This window comes from Arvicola amphibius, chromosome 5, assembly GCF_903992535.2.
Source record: "Arvicola amphibius chromosome 5, mArvAmp1.2, whole genome shotgun sequence".
Lineage (NCBI taxonomy): Eukaryota > Metazoa > Chordata > Mammalia > Rodentia > Cricetidae > Arvicola > Arvicola amphibius.
In genome coordinates, this window is record NC_052051.1 from 87,737,402 (window position 1) to 87,761,795 (window position 24,394).

Sequence of the window (24,394 nt, forward strand, 5' to 3'; positions counted from 1 at the left end):
TGCTTTCAATAATCTTGGAGTTAAAACCTTGGCAAGAAAACCCACCAGAACTCATACAAAAATCAAGGCAAAACACTTCATTCTCTGACCCTTAGAGATTTCTTCTTAACACGGAATAAATGTTTTTGCTGTTGGAACGGATCCTGTCTATGTAATAACCCCCGCTGGCCTGGAACTCAAACTCACATCAATCCTTCTGCCTCAGCCTTAAGTGCTAGTTCTGGGCTGACTAGCAAGAGTTGGTTTGGATGTGCTTTATTAGAGTATTGTGCCAATTTGCAGTAATACTACATGGTAGCTGGATCCTAGCGCTCCCATCTCAAGGGTACACTTGGATTCTCTTTGCTTCACTTTACTTGCCTATAAAATAGGGATAATAATAATAATAATAATGGTGTCTATCCATCAAAGTGTGGTTGGAAGGGTTAAACATAAAACTATGTGCATAACTAGCTGTGCATAACTGATCCTCTGATCCTGTTTACACATTTCTCTTAGTTTCACTTCCCATTTTATTACTAGAGATTGAGGTGAGCCACAAGTATATACAAAGTACATAACATAGCTTTCAGTGTTGAGAAAGGAGCAGGTTCTCCAACTTGAACTACATGGCTCCCTAATCAATCAAGAAGAAAGCATAGGGAAATCAGGCGGAACCAACAAACAGCCAAGCAGAGCAGGGTAACGTGAGGAATGGAAACAGCCTGTCCCTCGGAACTTGGCGTGAACTCCAGCAGACCACGCATGTCTGCTGCCTCTCAGGTAGGTCTCCTGCACCATCCAGTTTCCTTATCAAACCATCCAGTTTCCTTATCATCGGTGTATCCCGGAAAGCAAGGGTTACAGAGAGCACACGTCATCTTGTTATTTCACTGTTTCATTTGTTACTCAAGCTGCCACGTATCAGCACGTGTGCAAGACCCTACTGTACAGCGGGAATGACTTCCCTTCCCACAGGCTCTCAGAGCATCAGGGTTGAGGATGGGGACATGAGCTTGGAGGGGGATGCTGGGTAACTGGGAAGTTTCTAGATTGAACATTCCAACAAATATCACAACGTTAATTTAGAGGGGAAGAGTTGCCTTACTGACACCTGGACCCCCCAGGAGGGAACTAAAGTATAGATCAAAAGAGGAAGTCAACACTTTTCAAATTGTTTTAAATAAAATTGTCTTTTATTTCCTCCCTCCAAAACGACCCCATATTCTTCACTACTTCTGCAACAGTTGTTAATTAGTGTGGTTGATTTCATAAAACAAATGGCTTGATGGATTTTTTTTTGTGTGTGTGGCTAAACTACTGTTTTGGTATGGGACAGCTAGGTGAAAAAAGAAAAATAAAGAAAAGCAGACGTCTGCCAAAAGGCCACATGTGCCAAATGGTGTGAGACAGAGCAAGGGCAGCAGAGGAGGCGAGAACAACAGGCTCAGACACTTGGGTTTATTGCTGGGGGAGTTTCTAGGTGGGAAGACCTGCTTTATTGATGAGTTCCATAGTCAGAGGTCCCAGTTGAAAGGAACTTTAGAGACCATAGCAGTTTTGGTCTCAGGGCTGATTTGTATGAACAATTGAAGTAATGAAAAGTAAACAAAATGAATGTGGTCTATTGAGGAAAAGCAGCTCTCTGGCTATCCAGCACATTCACTATAGCAAGGATCTAAGATGAGTGCTGATAGTGAGTGAGGACAAGAGAGGATGCTTGGTGTGGGACAAATGTCTCTATTCTGTCAATTATATTTTAAATAAACACTGATTGGCCAGTAACCAGGCAGGAAGTATAGGCGGGACAACCAGACAGGAAGTAGAGGCAGGTCAAGGAGAACAGGAGAATTCTGGAAAGAAGGAAGCCCATTCCTCTGCAGTCCTGACCCAGCCACAGAAGAAGCAAGATGTGACTGCCTCTCTGAAAAAGGTACTAAGCCATGTGGCTAACATAGATAATAATAATGGGCTAACATAAGTTGTAAGAGTTAATAAGAAGCCTGAGATACTAGGCCAATCAGTTTATAACAAGTGGAGACTTCTGCATGATTTTTTTGGGGACTTAATGACTGCAGGAACCAGGCAGGACAGAAACTCAGACAACAAATGCTTGGAGCTTAAGCAGCTTTCTTGAGCCCAAAGTATCTCTGGGAACATGGAAAAAGGAAAGAGAATGAGCCTGACACCATGGACCACATCTCAGGTCCCGTTTTACTCTCTAGGGACTTCCAGACAGTGAATGGGAAATACACCTTGCTATGTTAATCACAGAATGTGCCATTATTTACAGAAACACTCATCCATTTGAGAATATTTGGTAAGTAAGTAGCTTTACTTCTCAATGAACCTCTCCAACTTACTAACAGTAAAGACAGGGAAGGAAGAAGCTGGAATTACAACAGCCCAGACCTAGTCTAGTCTAGACAGTTCCGTCTACAATCTACAGCCTGTCCCAAAGCTAATGGGACAAAAATAACCTAAGTCATCAAGAAAAAGGCAAGCTTTTAAGCAATTAATAATCTACCCCAGAGAGAATTGCTAAAAACATTTACTTTAAAATGTTTAAACCTGAACACTTAAGTCAGGAATGGTGGTGCACGTCTTAAACCCCAGCACTCAGGAGACAGAGGCAGGAGAGTTCAAGGTCAGCCTGGTCTACAGAGCATAGGCCAGCCAGGGATAAATAGAGAAATGTGTCTTCAAAAAAACAAACAAACAAACAAAACCCCCAAAATCCAAAATACAGATAACAAACAAAAAGCTGACCACTTGGGCTGGAGAGATGGCTCATCAGTTAAGAAAGCACAGCACAGAGAACCTGGGTTTGGTTCCCAGGACCCACAACCTGTCACTCCTATTCTAGGGATCCGAAGCCCTCTCCTGACCTTCATGGTACCAGGCAAAATACATATGTGGTACACAGACATACATGTAGGCAAAATACTAATGTATATAAAATCATAAAATAAGTAAATCTGAAAGATTTTCTAAAGAACTGAACACTTAATAAAAATCTAGAGATGTTTTAAAACTCAAGTACTCTATATATTCATGATTCTTTGGAAAAATCAGGAGCTCTTTATTCCTTAATGAGGTGGGATATATACATATAATTTAAAATATTTATTTTAGAATTAATATTTTGGTAGGCAGAATATACATACATACCCTACAAGTCAGTTTTTCTACTCAGTACCTCTCCTGAGAGACAAGTACTATCATTAGTTTTTGTTGCTTAACCTTCAATAAAATGATGTTTATTTATAATACTAATATATAGGAGTAATGCCAAATAAAAGCTTTAACATATACACATTCCTCTGTATCTTATATTTTTGACTTTATAATATATCTGGAAAAATTTTACATATCAAAATATGGGGGAATGCTCGTATTCTTTCATTATGACATAATATTCCATTGGTTTAATAGGGTAGTACTGAATACTTAGCTTATGTATGTGTGTGCTGCATGTATGTGTGATTGTGTGCATGTGTGTGATCACCTGCATACACATGCAGAGGCCCCAGAAGGCACTGGGTATCCTCTCTATCACTCTGTCTTATTCTTCTGAAGCAAGTCTCTCCCTGAACCTTAAGCTCATGAATTTTGGCTAGGCTAGCAGCCAGTCAGCCCCAGAGACCGTCCTACCTCTGTCCCCAGCATCACTGAGATTACAGGCATGCAGGAGACTGTGTTTAGCGTCTACGTCCCACAACTGTTCTCCATAAAAATTTCATTTTCCGCCGGGCGATGGTGGCACACGCCTTTAATCCCAGCACTCGGGAGGCAGAGGCAGGCAGATCTCTGTGAGTTCGAGACCAGCCTGGTCTACGGAGCGAGTTCCAGGACAGGCTCCAAAGCCACAGAGAAACCCTGTCTCGAAAAACCAAAATAAAAAAATTCATTTTCCCACCAACAATGTATCTTAGTGCACGTTTTACCTCACCTTCACCAGGAAATGTTATTGTAACATTTAGAACGCAGACTGTTTATTCCGAGGAAAACTGTAGCTCAGTGCAGTTTTGATTTCTGTTTCTTTTATTTTGAAGAGCCTTCTGTGGACTAGCTGATAAAGAGCTCACCAGGCCCAAAGTTCATCAAAACCACCACAAAGAAAGCTAAAAATCAAGCCAGTATGTTCCTTTCTGTGAAATGGCAGCCACTCTTTTCCCATTTCTCGTTCCTTCTGTGGCTGTTTGATGGAGAAGCCCTGTGAAAACTAAGGTAACAAACCTGTTGTCTGTGAAGTCACCACTATTTGTTCAGTTTATTTTTATGTTTTGACTTCAAATTACATTGCCCTACAGTTTTAATCGCTATGTATTGAAGTAATCAATATTGTTTTATTTTCAAACTTAAAAATTTGCTCCCAAGCTCTCTACTGACTTTGAGAACTGTACTGCCAACTTGGCTCAAACCTACAGAGCAAGGCATCCTCTCTGCCTCAGTAGGCCCAAGTAGACCCTGGTCTTACCTTCACTGTGTTTGGCACGCTTCTTCGGACATTTATGTAACTTAAGTTTCAGGTGTCTTGTAGCACTGGGGTTGTGTATCTGCTCCTCTCTTTCCTAAATTGTGTCCACGAGACTTCTAAGAAAAGGGGAGAAAAATACTAATTTGAACATCCTTATGGTGAACGTTTCTTGTCAATGTTCAGTGATGCTTGTTTTGGGATGGATTCTCTCTCTTTCTCTCCCCTCCCCCTCAATCTTAAGCTTTTTACAAAAAGCAGTTTTGTATCTATGGAGATGATCATGTTCTTTTTCCATTAATGTAGAAAATTATTTGGGCAATTTTAGAGTTCCTAGAATAAGCCCTACTTGGTAATGGTATTGTTCTTGGTAAATGTTCTTTCCTAACATTTCCCTGTTCTCCAAAGCTGCTTTGCACAACCTTTGTTGAGACTCGCTAACCATGTCACCACAGCCACACAAAGGGGCTTCCAGGACGACTTTCTTTCAGTTTTAAATAGAACTGAAAATTTTGCTGCTCAGAAGTTTAATAAAATTGCCCCCCCCTGTAAACATCTGGAGTTGTTGTTTGGAGAAGTGGCTCATATTTTTTGTTTAATTTATTAAAATTGGTGAATCTATATTATTTTCTGAGGTCAGTTTCCCTAAAACACTGTTCTATTTTTATTTATATTCTAGAACTTATGTATATGGTTAGCCAGGAGCATCTTCTAGGACTCTTCTTTTCTGAGATAGAGTTTCATTATGTAGCCTAGGGTAGTGTTGAGCATCTGCCTCCACCACCCACACTCTGATTGCTATGCCCAGCCTGCCCACCGTTCAGGTAAGCAGCCCCCTTTTGAGTTTTGCATCACTTCCTCATTGGCATTTCTTATTCTGCTTTTCTTCCTTTCTAATTAGATGACCTAAAGTTCTTTCATTCTTCCTCACTCTCTGGATCTGTTTTTACTTGTATTAATCACTTTGTTCTGTCTTCCCTAGGCTTATATTACTGCTATAATTTTAACTTCTTCAGCACATTGCTCAATTCATCTATTTTCATTCTATTTTTTACTAAATGATGTACTAAATAAGTGTTTGTCTGAATGCTGCTACAGTTGTATATAAGATTGTGTTGTACGGTGGTTATGCATGCAATCAGGCACTCTACTGCTTGGATTTGAGCTGGAAGATGGGGAAGTAAGTTTCAAAGTCTTGCTGTGGCTCTACCTTTTAATCTGTGGATCAGTCAATATTCAGTAATTATCATGAGGATTAAATAGGTCAATACCTATAACGATGCCTGGCACACAGTAGGAACTTTTTAAGTAGAAACTTAAAAATGATTGAATGAATTATATGATATTTTATGTTATGTTTTACTTTTATTACTTCCTTACTATCATTGGTAGTGGTGTTTTTAAATTTTACTAGGTGAGCTATGGTTGATTTCTGGATATATTTCTAGTGCTAACTTTGAAGTATTTTGTTTGCAACTTGTTTTCTTGAGACAGGGTCTCTCTAAGTGGCCCTTGCAGTTCTGGAACTCACTCTGTAGACTGGGCTGGTCTCAAACTCAGAGATCTGCCTGCTTCTGCCTCTTGAGAGCTGGGATTAAAGGCGTGCAGCATCATGCCCAGTTCGTTTGTAATTTAGGATTGTAGGTTATATTTTACATTATGTTATCTACTTACTGCTGAACACTAGTAAGTTCAGCATACGTCTATTGTTTGCTGTCTTTGCATTCTTTGCTTCCACACCTGATTTTAGTTGATAATAATACTTCTGAGTTTTCACCTTCATAATTAGCATTATATCTCTGTTTTTTCCTTTTTTAAAAAAAATCAGGTTCAAATTGTATATTTTGATCACAGCTATGCTGTATACTAGAAACATTCCTTTCTGGAGGGATGGAAGCTGGGGAGGGATATCAGGGAGGGTTTGGTGGCTCATGGTACACTCAACACTTAGAAAGCTCACAAGGTCCTTCCCTGATGTTATTTAAGTCATGTAAAATTACTGGGAAAGATGGGATTCTCCAGCAGTATAGTTGCCTGCTACAAGTTGTCCAGGGAACTCCAGGGACTCAGCTTTCTTGAGCCCTCATCCATGATAGGGTACGCTCTAGCTGATACATCTGCCTGAGCTTCCCATGCTCCTAAAGCAACCCCAGTGACTTCACTGACTCAGCAAGCTTGCCTTGGATAGAATAGTTTCCTTGTTTGTTGTTCTATCTGGGTCAACAGAAATAGACTCCCCAGGAAAAGTATACAACTGGTACCCAATAGGGATTAACAGACCCAAAGATGAGTCTGAGAGGACCAGTGCATGGCCTGTGCTATGGGTAACAGGATGTAAAACTGAGGTTAAGCCTTCTCAGTTGAAGCCTCCTCAGAGACAATCACAATATGGCACCTTTTCCAAGTGGTATGTTATATCACAGTGGCATATCATAGTAGCAGTTGTGTGGCCTCTATTATGGGTAAAATGTATGTAATCAAGGCTGAGCTGTCAGAGTAGAGCATCCTTGGGAACAGTCTTGGGTGGTTGTCTTCCTCTGAGCAATAGGGGTGGCATACCTCCTTAATGAATGGAGTTCACCATGTGAGCATGAGGATACCCCAGAATGGCTGCTGGGCTGGGGAGCATACTGAGTGCCTGAAAGTTGCATGTATAGGCCAACAGTAGGAAGATTATGGAGGCAGTGATGTGGCCACATTTGGAGGAGGCTGAGCTGCTTGCCCAGGAATACCTTATCTGCACAAAGGAAGGATGACAGCAGAAAAAGACTCACAGATGCTATCTCCCGTGTGACCTCTGATATGGCAGGATGGGGAGGATGAAATAGCAGTGTTGGTTTGCTGTTTCTTAAGCTTGTGGACCATGAAGAGGAGTACAAATTAGATCTGTGTTAAGGGCTCTCTACAAATTTGCTCCACACTGGCTAGCTTTCACAGTACAGGAAGGCTATGAAGGCTACTGGAGGGGAAAGTCACCAACAACCTCACCCTGCCATGAACCACATCGTTGCTGTGGCAATGACTGCTGTGGTAAGATGTGTCCATGGAGACACTAGTGTAATAAATATCACGGGGGTTGCCAACTGCTCTCTTTAAAATTTGTTTTATTTATTTTATTATCTTTGTATGAATGTTTTGCAATGTACCACAAATGTAGGTCTGTGCACTATCTGCATGCCTAATGACCAGGAAAGTCAAAGTGGGTGTACAATCCCCTAGAATTAGAATTATGGATGGTTATGAGCTGATATGTGGGTGATGGGAATCGAACCTAGGTCCTCTGTAAGAACAGCCAGTGCTCTTAACTGCTGAGCCATTTCCTCAACTGCTTTCTGGTTGGATTTAAAGTTTGCTCCACAGGAGGAAATACCTGGTCTTTAATTCTAGACAAAAACTCATGGTTCTTAAAGTCTTCAGCCTAGGAGTGAGTACTAGTGTTACTTCACTAAACGAACACTGTATCAAACGGCCCTCTAAATTCATATCCTTCTGCTCATAGATGAGTGCAGCTCTCAGCTCATCAGAGAAGTTTGTGCAGTTGATGGTGACTAATGCAGAAGCTCACAACTGGTTAAAGTGTAGGAAATAAGCATCTATGAAGTGCTCAGCCACAAATGGGATCCTTAAGGTCCAGGGATCACAAGGAGCAAAACAGTATCCTCTGGACATGAAGGGAGACTGCACGCAGGAACCAGTCAGTGTTCACTCCTGCATAGAGACCTCCCACCGCAGCTGAATAGCGACTAACAGTGGACTTCAGGGAGAAGAGAGTCAGTTTTCTTTAGGGGGATAGCCTCCAGTAGGTTGGTCACATTCCAGTGGTTGGCCCCACACTCATGAGCACATGGGCATCACAAACTGGATTCATGAGTTACAAAAAAAGTCCTGAAGTTGGGAGGGGATAGGGTAAGGGTAGATATAGGAGGAGTTAAGAGGAGGGGGTGGTGAATATCATCAGAATATATTGTTTGCATGTATGAGATTCCAAAGAATAAATATGAGCCCTTTCTGAAATATACAAACTTAGAACTGATGGGAAGTGAAAAGTGATAAAAGATATCCCTCAGATCAGACCTATAATATGGAGGAAAGAAAAATCAATAATTTAGAATGAAGATGGGGCCTTAATGAGGCTGGAATTCTAAGGCAGAATGAGGAAATCAGTCCTTAATGGTCTGGTTATTGCTTTCCAGTGTCCCCATGAATATCTAAGATTAGAAGGCCAAAGAGGAAGGACAGGCGATACTGAGGGAACTGGGCATGTGACAATGTTTGATGGCCAGCTCACCATGCTGGATATGTGTGTTCACAAGAGTCTTAAAAAAAAGAACTCGGGACCTTGGAGCAGGTCTGTGGCTTTTCGGAGTGTTTATAAGAGGCTACCATGTAATCAAGAATGTAAGATGCATGCAAAAAGGAATGGAGAGAGAGAGAGAGAGAGAGAGAGAGAGAGAGAGAGAGAGAGAGAGAGAGAGAGAGAGAGAGAGAGAGATCTCTATGAATTTGAGACCAGACTGGACTACAAAGTGAGCTCCAAGACGGCTTTGACTGTTACACAGAAAAACCCTGTCTTGAAAAACCAAAAGAAGAAGAGGAAGAGGAGGAGAGGAGAGGGAAGGATAAGGAAGAGGAGGAGCAGCAGGAGGAGGAGAAGTCTAAAACAGTTCTCCAGAGAGTTGGGTAGGAGGAAAAATATTAGGAGACATAAGTATAGGTGACAAAGATGAAACTTATCCTAGGGAGGACAACTGTGCCCCAGAGTGTGATGGAGTTTAAGAATAGAGGCCAGTTTTCCAGACCAGGATTCTTTCTCTAAGCTTCTTAGGGGCCGGAAGATGTGTAGCAGCCATGTAGTGTCCTAAGATAAATAAGCTGTATGGTTGAGATGATTAAAAAACTAAATCGCGACTCCTACCCACATCACAACACCCAATGCTTAACTGATACACACAAACTAAATAGTGACTCCTACCCACACCACAACACCCAATACTTAGCTGATACACACAAACTAAATAGTGACTCCTACCCACACCACAACACCCAATACTTAGCTGATACACACAAACTAAATAGTGACTCCTACCCACACCACAACACCCAATACTTAGCTGATACACACAAACTAAATAGTGACTCCTACCCACACCACAACACCCAATACTTAGCTGATACACACAATAAGATTTTTTTCATGCTGTATTAGACCTTGTTAATTTTCCTTTTAGTAGGCCTTCAGCGGCTGAGTTTTTAAGACCAAAGTCACTTGCTTGTAATGGGTGGTAGTGGACTCTCAGAGAGTCTGTCTAGCCTCTGTAAAAAGGTTTTATTATATAATGCTAACTTTCAACAGTTTTTGTACTGTCCTGGAAAAGCCTATGGAAGAATAGGAGGTAGGAACAGCATTAAAGACTTGGTTGGAAAAAGACACAGTTAGAAGACAAGTTATTGAAAGAAAATCTCAGTGCTAAGGAGGGGTTAAATTCCTACTCATGATTGGTCAGGAAAGTGCATGAGGTGATCTAAAACAATTATTGCTATTGCTGTTGTTTACGAACAAGAACGAAATGGTGAGGCCCTGTTTCTGAGGATGTTAATTGCTTTGTTTGCAGGGCATGGAAAAATCAAGCTAGAGCTAAACTGGAAGTTCCCTTCCTGCTGGCTGGCTTTTATATTGCAGGAAGGCAAGATGCTGGGGAAGATTTGACACTGAGGGTCCTGCGTGGTTATGGATCCTTCATGTTACATTGTCAACACTTGAGGCACAATGCAGACACAACTGTTATGGGAGCAATCAGCCACTTTCCCATTGGGTTGAATGAAGCCTTCCAAAAGAGGGAACCCACATTCGGTACCATAAACTGGGGCAAAAGCCTGTGCCTGAGGAGACTAGAGGGTGCAATGGGGAGACTATTACTGTTGTTTTGTTAATATGGATGAAGAGCACTTGTCTGTTAAATATTTTTTGTATTCAATTATGGATTGCCACTGCTGTCACCCATGGCCATGTAAGGATGCTCTTTTTGCACTGGGTGGCAGTTACTATAAATACTTACTAGCTGAACTGTGAAAATAAGACGTTCTTGTTTTTGTTGTTGTGGCATAGTGTCCCAATTCTCATCAGTAAATGGAGGGAAACAATCATACACCTATATGTGAGCCCCCAAGGCTCAGGGAACATCAAGGAAGAGGAGATATAAAGAATGAAATAGCCAGAAGAAGTGTGGCAGTTGTTGGATAGCTGTTTCTTGTGCATCAAAGCATTTCCTCCTGGAGGAATGAGGAAGGCACTCCAAACTGACAACACACAACAAACAACAACAGGTCTTATAACACTTGTGAGGACCCTTTCTGCATTAATATAAGCTGTAAACAATTTCTGAGGAGGGTACTGCTCTGTGATACAGCTGCCTGCTGCTTGTTGCACTGGGCACTCCAAAGACACTGCTTTCTCAGTTTGTCACCCATGTGGTGTGGGCTTTTCAATGTTTTAAGTGCCTGAGACTGCAGCTGTTCTCCTGTGAGGAACTCTAAGCTTGGTTTGCCAAGCTGCACTTAGATTTCCCCTGTTGCCCTTTCCTGGTTTCATGAGAGATCCTATCTCAAAAAATAAGGTGGAGCCCAACTGAGGAAAGACATCTTTGCCAGCCTCAACATCCATGTACACATGTATTTATGCCCATATACACCACATAAACACCGGGGAAGGGAGCGCCTATCTCCATAATCTTTACATTTAATTTCTGAGACATAACGGTAAGATCACTCTGTAAGTCGTAGTAAGGAGTGATGGTAACAGTAGAGGCAGCTCAGCTTTGAATATGGAGATAGTTTTATCAGCACCAGAAAACAACTTCTGAAAATGTTGCCTACATCATTTACAATAGTCGAGTATCACGGAGGTATTCTTTCTGCCAGGTAATGTGAGAGAGAGTCAGCTCAGGTTGTCCCAGGAGTACAAAAGCCAAGTACACAGAGGAGAGTGTGTGCCCTGTGTTCTGCCTGTTAATCCTATATCTGTCTCCAGTAACCTCAAAATGAGTCACTGCCAGTTGGCAGAGACAAAAAGATCTAGGAGAGACATTTCAGCTGGCATGCTCAGAGTATTCTAATGTAATAGTGCACCTTCCTTGGCTTCTATAATTTGAGTCAGATCTTTCTCTACTAACACTTAGATATGGACTGGAACAAAAGGAAACTGCTTGTGTCCTACTTTTACTGATGCTTTAACTAATGCAAAATCTAAAGGTGGTAGATTAGTTTTTCTCTCGTCACAGGTCCTCGCCTTACTGAATTAAACAGCCGCTCACTTCAGGTAGCAACTCACTCCATAGTAAAATGAATATACCCTTTACTGAGTCCTAAATTAATTCTGAAGAGTTATGTCCTCTGTGCCTAACCTTCTATATAGTTAGAAAATGCATCTGAGATGATTGGAATTTCAGTCACAGGCCCAGGGAAATGCTGGGTGTGAATCTATAGTTCTGTGTTATTTTAAACCCCACATGCAGAACACATTGGCTACATGGGTGAAATTTTCCAAAGATGGGAAGAAATGAATTATTAATGGTCCCTAATACTTAGTCATACTCCCTGAACTTGATTTTCTTTGAGCACTGGTCTTAAGTTCATAATCATATATTTTCTGTGTATTGTTCTCATTTATTGTAGAGTTCCTGAGAGACAAGAAGCTCCTGTTTCTGTTCTCAGTCAAGGTGTAGTCTGGGGGAGAAGCAGAAAGGATCAAAAATAACACTAATGGCCTGTGTGCCAAGTCATTTACACATGTGAGCACAATGGCTTTCCATAAACACTGGTATTCCAGAGAGAGAAAAAGCGAGGGGGGGGGGTATGTGTGTGTGCGCAGAGTCCCAAGGTGGTATATCCCCCGGAGCTATAGCTACAGACCCCTCAGTTCACACACTACTGAGCCTTGCTGCTAATAATTTTAAATATGTGTTGAATGTTTGTACACAACTCTACATTGCCTTCATTGCCAACTACTTCTTATAACAAACTCCAAGAAAAAGAACAGCTACACCAAGAGAAAACCAAAAGAGTTCTCACTGTGCTTCCCTCTCTCCCTCCTTCCTGTACAGCAGATTTACCACCCTACATTAACAGTGATGAAGGTCAAACCTTCTAGATAAAAAGACTTGTGTATGTAGCCATTTGTTTCAGGACAGGAAAGCAGACTTTCAAAGTATCTTTTGCTATGAAGTCTATTTAATTCCAACTGTTATAATCAGAGGAGAGGGTCAGGAGATGGTTCAGGTAGCAAAATGCTGGCTGTACATGCATGAGGACCTGGGTTCGGATCCCCAGAACCATGGGAAAAGCACTGTGTGCTTGTAACCCCAGAGTTAGGAAGATGGAGACAAAAATCATCCCAGAGTCTTTCTGGCCAGCTATTCTAGCTAAAGCAATGAGCTTTAGGTTCAATGAGAGACCCAACCTCAAAAATCAAGGAGGAGAAGGGATTAAGGAGGACTTCTAAGAACTGGGAATGTAGTTCATTGGTAGAGTGCCAGCCTAGCAGGTGCAAGGTCCTGGGTTTGACCCTCATACTTCAGTATTTATAATAACATAGGATATATTTATTGCATAAAACAAACATTACAAACTGAAAGACACCCAGCATCAACCTTTGACTTCCACATGTATGTACATCCGCACACATATACCCATGAGCACAGCTTGCTTTTACAAGTAACATTGTAAGTATGCTGTAAGTTTCCATGTTGCCTACAGTTGCTTTCATGCTACAATTGCAGAGTTGAGCAACTGTAGCAGATACCTTATATGGCTGACTTATAGTTTTCTCTCTATGTGGCCCATTAGAGAAAACGTTTGCCAAAATGCTGATCTAAAATTAACACAAGATAGAAACCATAAACTAGGCACAGGCCTAGCTGTCCAGGAGAGTACGGCTGAAAGTCCTCTGGAGACGAGAAGCTGGAGACCAGCTTAGGCCACAAAGCACAGCATGCAAGCAACAAACAAACAAACATGACCTGGACCTAGGAAATCCGAGTGATAATGCTGTTCTGAAACTTCTGCTGACATTAATCAAAATGCCATCATTTCCTATTTAGGAGGTGTTTTATCAAGCGTCTGCTCTGCGTCAAGGTGACATGCATCCAGCGCGGATGGTAATGGAAGAGCAGTTTTGTGGTGCTTTTGGGGGACTTTGGGAATATACTCTTTTTAAAAAAGTTTTTCTTTCTAAGTTTTCATAAAGCCAAGAGATCTTCCCAGTTTTCTCAGACTATGAGAGCCTGGGAATGAGAATGAGTTACATAAAGAGTAAGCATTACAGAGGACTGTGGCAAAGGACACACGCATCTTCAGTACAACTTCAGAGTTTGAGTCACAGTAGCCAGACCACCTTGGCGAAAGACAAATCACTGACAGCAGACACAGGGCAAGCTAGCACACAGGAAGGGCACCACTCCTAAGGCCCTAAAGAACCTTTCCTGCAGATACTGCTTCTGCCGTAGCTGGTTTTTGAGGTGAAGAATCACTCACTTTTTAATACCAGGATAAACAAGGGATTGGTAAGTGGTTATTTTATTTTAAAAATACAATCAATTGAAGGTATAATTTAGTGGCAGAGTAAATGCTTTGTGTATGTAAGGCTCTGTGTTCAATCCTGGGGAGGGGAATCGAAATTAAAATGTAGGCGTAAGCCCATAGAAGCTGTATGAGAAACCCACTGGTATTTTATTCCACATGAAGACAGAAGCATGTGTTTGCAGAAAGAACATGAACTGGACCCAGTGCTTCAGAGGATTCTAAGCATATTTTCTGAATTCACATTTATTTTGGTTTTTGGAGTTTGACTGAGAAAACAAGAAGGACAAACAGTACACACAGCACAGATATTTTCTCGCTCCTTGTTGACATCATTAATCCGTTATACAACTGTATCAGAAACAACCAGTTAACATCCAAAGGTCTCCAATTGTCACTGGCTTGGGAATTTGATATTGCGGTGTCAGAAGAAGGGAAACCGTCTATGGATTGGCACTCCTATGTCTCTCACTATCTAGGCAGCTGTGTGCAAGGCTTCTCACCCCTCGGGGCCTCATCCTTGGCAAAATGCTGATAATATAATTTACCTTGCTGGATGGCCAGGATTAAATGAGACAAACTGAGTTTTTAGTTCATAACAGGTTCTTGGTGGTTAGTAAGTACTGATTAAACATTTTATTTGTCTTCCTCATAATATAGGACACATGCTAAAGTCCCTCAAGTGGGGTTTTCAGAATAGTGGGGTATGCTGTGACTCTTTTGCTTTAATTTGGCTCTTATTTTTGTTTCATCATCATTAAAATTCTATTGCTAATGATATTTTGTTTTTTAGAAGTAGATTTGAGGCTTTTGAAATTTTTCCTGCCACTGAGACTGATGGACAAAAATGAATATACTGCCAAAGGCTTGACACCTAACCTGTGATAACCAAGCCAGAAGCAAGGACGGTACAATACCTTCAGAAAACAAAGTTCCCATGTTGAGAAGTATGTATGCCAGAAAGAGGGATGATACACTGATCAGACATCTGGATGGGTGTCATCCTGGCCACAACCTGTTGTTGTTTTTTTATGGATCATCTCTGATGTCCCTTATGGAAATACGTTCATTTGTAAAAGAAGTGTACATATCTGCAAAAGGAGAAGTCAGTTCTACCTGGTCATGCCAATACAAAGCCATTGGAAGAATGACTTGCTCTGACCTACTTAGGGTAATAAAGTCCTCATACAGCTATTAACTATTTATAATGCCTGTTATAGAAACACTCTCCAAAGTATCTGCCAAGGACTTTATTGCTTTGCTTATTTTGCTCTTGGAAGAGAAGTCAAATATAGTGTGTTCTCTGACAATGAGTTTGTTTGTTTGTTTGTTTATGTACGCTTGGCTGTCCTGGAACTTGCTATATAGACCAGACTGATTTTGAACTCATCTGCCTCCCAGCTTATTACTTATTTAAAATAGAATTCCACCATTTCCCCCTCCCTCATCTCCCTCAATCCCTCCCAACCTCTCCCTCCTGCTCCCTTTCAAACTCATGGCTTCCTATTTTTTTATTATTATTTGTGTGTGTGTGTGTGTGAATGAATGAATATGTACATTCAACCTGTTGAGTCTGTTTACTGTTACTTGCACATATATTTTTTAGGCTGACCACTCATGATTGGAAAATTATGTAAAATGTGCACCTCCGAGGAAGAGCAGCTTTTCACCCAGGGCTGGAGCTCCATGTGCTCCTTCATCACAATGGCATGCCAACTGGAGCTGCTACTGTTCAGGTCTTGTTTAATCAGCCATATTGCTGAGATTTCATGGGTGCAGCTTCCGGTATATCTGGAAGTCTCCCATTGGATATGCTGGTCCTCTGGCTCTTACAATCTTTCCGGATAATGGGCTTCTTTTTAGCATGGTTTGATTCAAATGTTCTTTCTTGGGCTTTTCTGGTTCTTGCATCCCTCACCAGTGATCAAGTGGCTTATCTCAGTTTTCTCACCCTCCATTGTTGGGGCAGCTGGTCCAATCCCTGCGTTCAGGGGCGTGGCTGCCCCAGTGGAGTAGCATTCCCCTTAAATAGGATGGGGCGCCGGAAGGAGCCCGTTTGGTTCTCCCCTGCGTACCTTTTGCTCCACTGGACCCTTGGATCTGTAAGTTCCCTTATTTTTCCTTGTATTAAAACTGATTTATTATAAAGGACTACCGTGGTTATTTCCCTAAACCCTATAACCGCTGGTACCTTGCCGGTACATCTGGCGTAAAGCTAGCCGGCGGCCGGGTGGCGGGACGCAGCCCCGCCGCTTTACACTACAGATTGGCGCTCCAACGTGTTGACTAAATCCACTTAAAAACCTGAGAGGGCTTTAAATAAAGGAGAGAGAGAGTTTAACACAGCTTTTTGCTGTTTGCCTGGACGTGCCGTAGAGAGATTTCCTGTTTTGGCAATAGCGGCAGAGAAAAAGCTGAGTCATTTTAAAACGCGGCTTCCTGGTGCTCTGCCGCCATGACTGAGGCAGTAGCAGCTCTGGCTCTGCTCCGCTGTGCTAAACTGTGCTGACCTCAGGCAGGTCTATCGTAATACCATAATAACAGCGCAGTTAAGGTTTAGACTTGGCTGAAAACAGGCGGTACCATATTACCTCTACATGGCGCAACTTAAGTTTTTAAGAAGTGCTTAAGTTTTTAAGAAGTGCTTAACCTTTTAAGAAGTGCTCCTGGATAGTAAAAAAATTACAGATTCACAATAGGAAAGATTCAGACATAGATGGCCTTTAAATGGGTCACAATGTTGGATAAATGTACGTAGGCTTGAGAGCGAAAGAGAAGAAAAAATATAGAAAATAAAGTTAATGCCTTTTAAAAAAAGGTAAAGCCTTTAAAGAGACAGAATAAAGTAAGTGATAGAGTAAAAATAAGCCACGTAAAAATGGAAAATTCACAGAGAGTCTGGATGATGTATTTTATTGTGTTTTCTTTGAAATTTTTGACTGTAAAGGAGCTAAATACAGAGAGACATTTCATTATATGGGCTGCCAGTCTAGACCAAAATGGACATCTTAACGGTATGACTTCAGGATTTGGATCTAAGAACATGATGCTTTGGAAAAGAGTTTCTTCTTTTGTTTTCACAGAGGACGAGACTCTGTGGATTGCTTCTATCCCAATATGGTATGATAGACCACACCCTCCTGAAAGGTTGCTGTGAACATCTTCAAAAAATTACTTCACTCAACTGCCGACTAAGATGAACCTAGCAGACAGGTTATACCATGAAAGACCTAAATAACAGCGCCCCCACTCAGCAGGAAGCAGTTTGGAGAGAAAAAACTGCGCCCATTTTCCCAACTATTGTTTATAAATGTTATTTTACATTTAAAGAGGGAGATGATATAGATATGAATAATTTGCATTGGTATGGATTTTAAGGTCAATTTGTTATATGTATATGTATTTCTGATCTTGATTAAGGTATTGTGATTGTGTAGTTCATTTAAGAATGTAATGTATAATTAGGAAATATAGGTTGTTAATAGATAATGATCAATAATAGTCAAGTTTGTAGTCATGTTAGTTAGATTTTCTAGATGTGCATAGATATATTTCAGATAGGCATTCTTCATATCTTTCAAAGACTACAGAACATGGCATTTAATGTTTTAATAACTTAGGGTTTTTCATGACAATGAGAAACGTCTGCTCCTGGCAGCACCAATCTACTTCGAGAGGAAGATGGGCATTGAAGAGGCTCCTTATGGAGTTTGATAGCCATTTGGGCAAGAAACTGCTCTTGGCTGGACTGTTCCATAAACTGGACACAAAGAACCCGCAGAGAGGACTGCTGAACTTGCCTAAAGGTGAGATGGTCTTTCGGGGTTCCTGATTCATGAAAGAGTCTGCGAGACGTTCTGCAGGACACAGCAGAAAGTGACTGAACTGTCTTTGGAATTTCCTGCTTCATGAAAAAGTCTGCTGGACACTATGGGCCTGAAGGCTGAAGATGGATGCCCCAACGGTACAGAGGAACTTTGGGTGACTGTCTAGGCAGCAAGTTGTCTCTGTCATTTCTAGAGTTTGAAAGTTACAAATGACTTGTTTACTTAGGTAATATTATATCCTTCTGGAGTCTTTGATGGAGTTGAAGAATAAATAGATAGTTATAGCTTTCCTTAGTTATGATAAAAGATAAAATAGATTTAAATATTGTAACTGTAATACTTGCTTGATAACTGTTTTGTTATATGTAATTTTGCTATGTTAAAGTTGAAGCCTTTCTTTTTTGTTTAAACAGAAAAAGGGGAAATGATGGAGGAGAGTTATCTGTCTATGTTTCTTTCATTGGTTAATTAATAAAGAAAACTGCCTTGGCCCTTTTGGAGTAGACAGAACAGAATTGTGGGACCAAGGAAGTAGAGTTGGGGAGATGCTTCAGGCAGTCGCCATAGTGAGTCTCCATGCTGCTCCTCTCCGAGATGGACGCAGGTTAAGATCTCTCCTGGTAAGCCACACCTCGTGGTGCTACCCAGATTACTAAATATGGGTTAAAGGAAGATGTGAGAATTAGCCAATAAGAGGCTACAGATAATGGGCCAGGCAGTGTTTTAAAAGACTACAGTTTCCGTGTTATTATTTCGGGTGTAAAGCTAGCCGGCGGCCGGGTGGTGGGACGCAGCCCCGCCGCTTTACACTACAGATTGGCGAAGGCTTTATATGGACTCAGGGGTATAAATTATGTGTATATCCATATGTATATATATATATATATATATATATATATATATATATATATATATATGGGGGGAGGGAGGGATTAACTGGTGATCTGAAGGAATAATTGATTTTTGTGAGTTATTGTTTTTTAAAAAAACTATATGAGTGTTGATTCTTGTATATTGATATATTGAACATTGTATGAGAGTATGATACTACCTCTGTTTGAAACAATTGTTATATTGACATTGCTTACTATATTGCAATGTACATCTCTACCTCTGATACTATTTATGTAATGACATTGTTTACTATATTGCAATGTACATCTCTACCTCTGATATTATTTATGTAATGACATTGTTTACCATATTACACTGTACATTTCTACCTCAGATATTATTTATGTAAGGACCCTGTTTACATTTGGAAATCATTGTCTTCATTTATTGCACAGTTGTCTATTCTATTAGTCATACAGTTACATAAGTGTTGAGAATTATATGTTGGTCATATTTATATTTAGGACAATCAGGTTTTTTAGACACATAGAGGTTGTATTTAGTATAGATAGCATAATCTTCAACCTCTTTAAAGAGCTGTAGAACATGGCCTTTAATCTAACCTAGAGTTTTGTATTTATGAGACACAATCACTCCTGGCAACAATGCTCTACTCCCGAGAGAACGTTGAGCACCAAAGACACTCCACTGGGAGTTTGTCTTCTACTTGGCAGAACTGGCCTTGGGGCAAAGAAAAGCCCATACCTCCATTACTGACTAAATTACAAAATATCCATAAGTGGATAAAACAAAATTGTCTTATCTTGCCAAGACAGGATAGGATTGTTCTACTAAAGGTTCCTTGCCATTGTATAATGGTATGTCAGGTTTTTTCAGGCCTCAGCCAAAGTTGGTTGCCTCAACATTGCTATCAAGACTTCGTGTGGTTGCCCAGGTAGTCAATTGTCTCTGTCTTGTGTTGCACATTTTGGAAGTTTCTCGTTTGTGCTTCCTGGTTGCTTTGGTAATTTTACTCTCCTTCTCAGATCTTTGATGGGGTTAAAGATTAGATAATGGTAGCTACCTTCTAGATTATTTAGACTTCCCAAAGTAGAGTGATTAAAAAAATTTTTCGTTATATACTCCTTGCCTGATATTGTTTACTTCTTGTAATTTTATATGATCTGTTCCCATTGTATATAGTTGTATTTGGTTTCTGAATCTGTCTTATTTAGACAAAAGGGGGAGATGTTGGGGCAGCTGGCCCAATCCCTGCGTTCAGGGGTGTGGCTGCCCCAGCGGAGTAGCATTCCCCTTAAATAGGATCGGGGCACCGGAAGGAGCCCGTTTGGTTCTCCCCTGTGTACCTTCTGCTCCACTGGACCCTTGGATCTGTAAGTTCCCTTATTTTCCCTTGTATTAAAACTGATTTATTATAAAGGACTACCGTGGTTATTTCCCTAAACCCTATAACCGCTGGTACCTTGCCGGTACATCTGGCGTAAAGCTAGCCGGCGGCCGGGTGGCGGGACGCAGCCCTGCCGCTTCACACTACACTCCATCACTCCTAATTACATGGCTTCTACTTTATTTTATAGATATTGCTTTCTGAAATCAGACACTAAACCCGCATTTTCTGCTCAACTTCATCCTCTACAGTGGTCTCTGAGGAACTGTGGGTTATGAAAAGCAACATTTGGGACACAAGAAAAATGATGTTATTCTATTCATCTTTATTTCAACCCTGAGATTTGTTTATTTTTCACATTGTTTTTGCAGTATGAATAATGTCAAAACAATAAGAGGGATGGTGACTCAAATTCTTACAGAATATGAGATTGATAAAATGCGGCCCATTGTTCTGTAAAACAGCAATTGCCACAGTGTGGTCTCAAGATCCATAGAGAGTTTCTAAGGTTCATGCAGTTGTAAAGGCCATATGTCTCCATAATAATGACAAGCTGGAATTTATCTTTTGTGGCCATTCTCTCATGAGTATAAACATTGGTGTTTGGGGCTTAAGTGGCAGGAGCAACTGTGAGAATACAGTTGTTTTCTCTTGTGCCACATACTTAAAGGGACTTGCAAATATAGAAGTTTTTCATAAAAATGTGCCATTTCTGTTAACATATGAAGAATTATTGATATTTTAAGTTAAATAAATATTCTAAGTTTTAATTTTCAATATCATATGGTAAATGCTGGTAGTTATCCAGTGGTGTGTCAGAGCTAGCTTATTCCAGTTTGCAAGAAAGCTATTCATAGCTCAAAATAGTCTGCGGTGGGGGGTTTACATCATGAAAATCAGGAAGTATCACAAATAGTGCCTTTAAATAAAAGTGGGTTTTGTTTGTTTGTTTGTTTTGAGACAAGAGTTTTTCTGTGTAGCTCTCATTGTCCTGGAACTCACTCTGTAGACCAGGCTGACCTCAAACTCGGAGATCTGCCTGCCTCCGCCTCCTGAGTGCTGGAATTAAAGACATGTGCCACTACCGCCCGACTTCAAACCAAACTAAACCTTTCTTCCTATTTAGGTGTGTAGGTGTTTGTCTGCACACCATGTCCATGGACGTCAGAACAGGGCACTGAATCCTCTGGAACTGGAGTCACAGAGGGCTGTGTGCTACCATTGGGTGCTGGAAATTGAACCCTGACCCCCATGGGAGAACAATCAGTGCTCTTAACTGTGGAGCCATCTCTCCTAGCCCTGGGACTTTTGGTTTGAAAAATTAACAGCAGAACACTGGATATAACTCACTTTAAAATTCTTTCAGGTCTTCCATAATTTTTAGATGTGTAAATAGTTCCCAGGGCCCCACATCTGCTGTGCACTTTTAAGTGTTGGTTACTACATTCTTGTCACTCTACTCACAGGCTCACACTCCATCTCTAAAGTCTGCCTATCCTAGACCTGGCTGCACATCTAATCCTTACTCTTCAGTCCTCTCATTTCCTCTAATCACCTTCCTTGCATCTCTGAGACTTTTCTCTGCTAAAATATGCTTTTTCTCAAAGTAGATCAGAATTATCTGGGGGTGGTTATTAACATTAACTATTTCTAGAATAAGCACATCACCCTAAATCTACAAATAGCAAGTCTCTGGAGCAGGTATAAGTAACTAGTAACCAGTCAGAGGTAATTGGGTCGACGTTCTTAAATTTAAGGATCTTCTAATGTCTTCTCCCTTGGAGGTCTCACACAACTCCATATCCTTAAATGTTTCTTTTGTTTGTTTGTTTCTGTAGCTTCAGCCACTCTCTTGGGCTCTAGAGAGTGTATTGAGTATATTCTAAACGCACCTATAACATTTCCACAGACTGTCTTGTCAATGTGCCGTGACATAACCCACTGACTTCTGAAGCAAAACTGCTATTCAGCCAGTTACTTCTTCCCAAGTTAATGATGCTACAGTTGTTCTTATTACCTCGAATGGACTAATAATGTGGTTTTTAACCTTCTACTTCTTGATTTCTATGTGACTAAATAAAAGCACTGGTATTCCCTGCCCATCATTAGCTAACCACATGTGTCTCTCCTGTATACTTCCAGCCTACTACTGACTTCTTATTCTTCTGGTAAGGGATACCCAGGAGCTCAGACACTCAATGATTTACAATAACTTTTCATGCCCCTATAACTCCTAATGCCATCTGCTGGCAGGTTAGCACTTTACAGTACTCTTAGAAAGCCTTTTGCATACTGTTGTGGGCTACTGGTTATTTGCTCTGCCCCTGTGAGGCACAGGGCTGCTCACAACAGAGAAAACAGAGAAAACAGGTATAAGGCATAGACTCTAGTCCACAAGAAAGCTGGAATATAGTGTAGGCATTTTCTATAAGGATGGTAAAGAGATAAAGAGGTCAGGAGTCTCTCTTGCTAGACAAGAAGAGCACAGACACTGAGCAATCATCTCACAGAGTTCCAGCACTATTTATACATGCCATCTGCTGGACTTAAAATAAGTCTTATCTATGGAAAACAGAATGGGTTAACAAAGATGGCTGAATAACAACAGGAGGAAAAAATTAAATGTAGAGCCATTGAGAAGGAATAAGAAGGGATGAGGGAAGTGGATCAGTCGAGGTATCTCTTACTCTGTGCCAGGAGTGTGATCAGGCGTTGGGGCAGATAATCAATGAACACAGAATATGAAGGTGACAGAAGAAATGAGATGAAGAAATCTACTGTATAATGGCTGTAGTTAATAGTAATGTGGTCTTGAAAGTTGCAAAGACAATACTGTTCTCAGTATAAAATGATAAATGCACGAGATAATAGATTAGCTCATTAGCTACTTTATAATGAACACATAGTTTAACTTAACATGGTGCACATTATAAATGCATATAATTTTTAAAAGATCAGATAAATTGGTAATATCTTTAAAATATAACTGCAGGTTCCTTGGTATTTTTTTTCTGGTATAGCAAGAGATAATGTCTATGTATTATCACCTTTATTTTGGGCAAAATTGTGGCTGCATGCATAACAGACTCCGGCTTTGAAGGTTGGAGCCCAAAGACCATCTGGCTTTCACTTTGGCACTGGGTACATGACTGAAAGTCTTGTTCCTTTAAAAACTTAAAGTATCCAAAGCCTCCACACTGTGAGATGAGAAAGCCAGCGCCACATGTTGAGGTGATTAGCTCATTGCTGCTGGAGTATTCTAGGTAGTTCTATCTTCAGCATTTGTCTTCAGGCTGAGACCCAGACATCATAGACAGAGACAGTGCTAATGTCATCTGCATGTTTTGAATTACTAACCCACAGACTCTCTAAGAAAACAGTCAGTCTTAAAAACACACTGCTTTTCATCTCTCAGGTTTTTGAAAACAGCTTATTTGAAATTCCCTCTCCAATCCCCCTTTCTCTCAGGTGCCAATCTTTTCTATCCATTATTTATGAACCAAGGTGTTTAGGCATGGTGCCATAGTCTAGATCTGCATTGTCTAATGGCTTCCTAGAACTACCATCCCTGTTCATTTTGAGCTTAAAATAAAAATTCAGTTCCTTAGACATCCAGCCTTATTTCAAGTACTTAAAGCCACATATAATCATGTCAACATAGGACACTTCCATCAACACAGAAAGTTCTCTTGGGTTTTTTGTTGTTTGGAGACAGGTTCTTTTTTTTTTTTTTTTTTTGTAGTTTCTAGAGCCTGTCCTGGAACTAGCTCTTGTAGACCAGGCTGGTCTCGAACTCAGAGATCCGCCTGCCTCTGCCTCCCGAGTGCTGGGATTAAAGGCGTGCGCCACCACCGCCCGGCAGAGACAGGTTCTTTCTATACAGTCTTGGCTATTCTGGAACTCAGTATGTAGATCAGGCTAGAACACAGAAAGTTCTATTGAACAAAGTAAGGTATAGATTTGGGTTAGTGAAGCTTAGAACTATTGGCATTTCAGTGCTAAGTCTGTCTTCACAGTGAGACATTATCCTGTGTATTAGAGAATATTTATGTGTGCCCTTGCCTTCTATCCACCACATACCAGTGGTATCCCTCAGTCTAACAACCAAAAACCTCTTCAGACACAGCCAAAATCTGTAACAAGGTGCAGGGGACCGAGTAAATAAAAGAGGTCAGGTCTGAATCATGAGGTAAAAAAAACAATGAATTTTCTTCTTCTGCCCCTGTGGCCTATAGAATAACCTAAAATAATTTTGATGAGCAGTGTCCCCACTCCATCCCTGCAAATGTAATAGAG

General features: G+C 40.8%; 1 protein-coding gene across 1 annotated transcript in view; it reads right to left on the minus strand.

Annotated features, from left to right (window-relative positions):
- The window catches only part of Greb1l (GREB1 like retinoic acid receptor coactivator), a 251,590-nt gene that overhangs the window by 162,394 nt on the left and 64,802 nt on the right, over nt 1-24,394 (minus strand). The window contains 1 exon segment of the mRNA XM_038331492.1: nt 4,460-4,575. The gene's annotated coding sequence lies outside the window, so the exon portion shown is untranslated.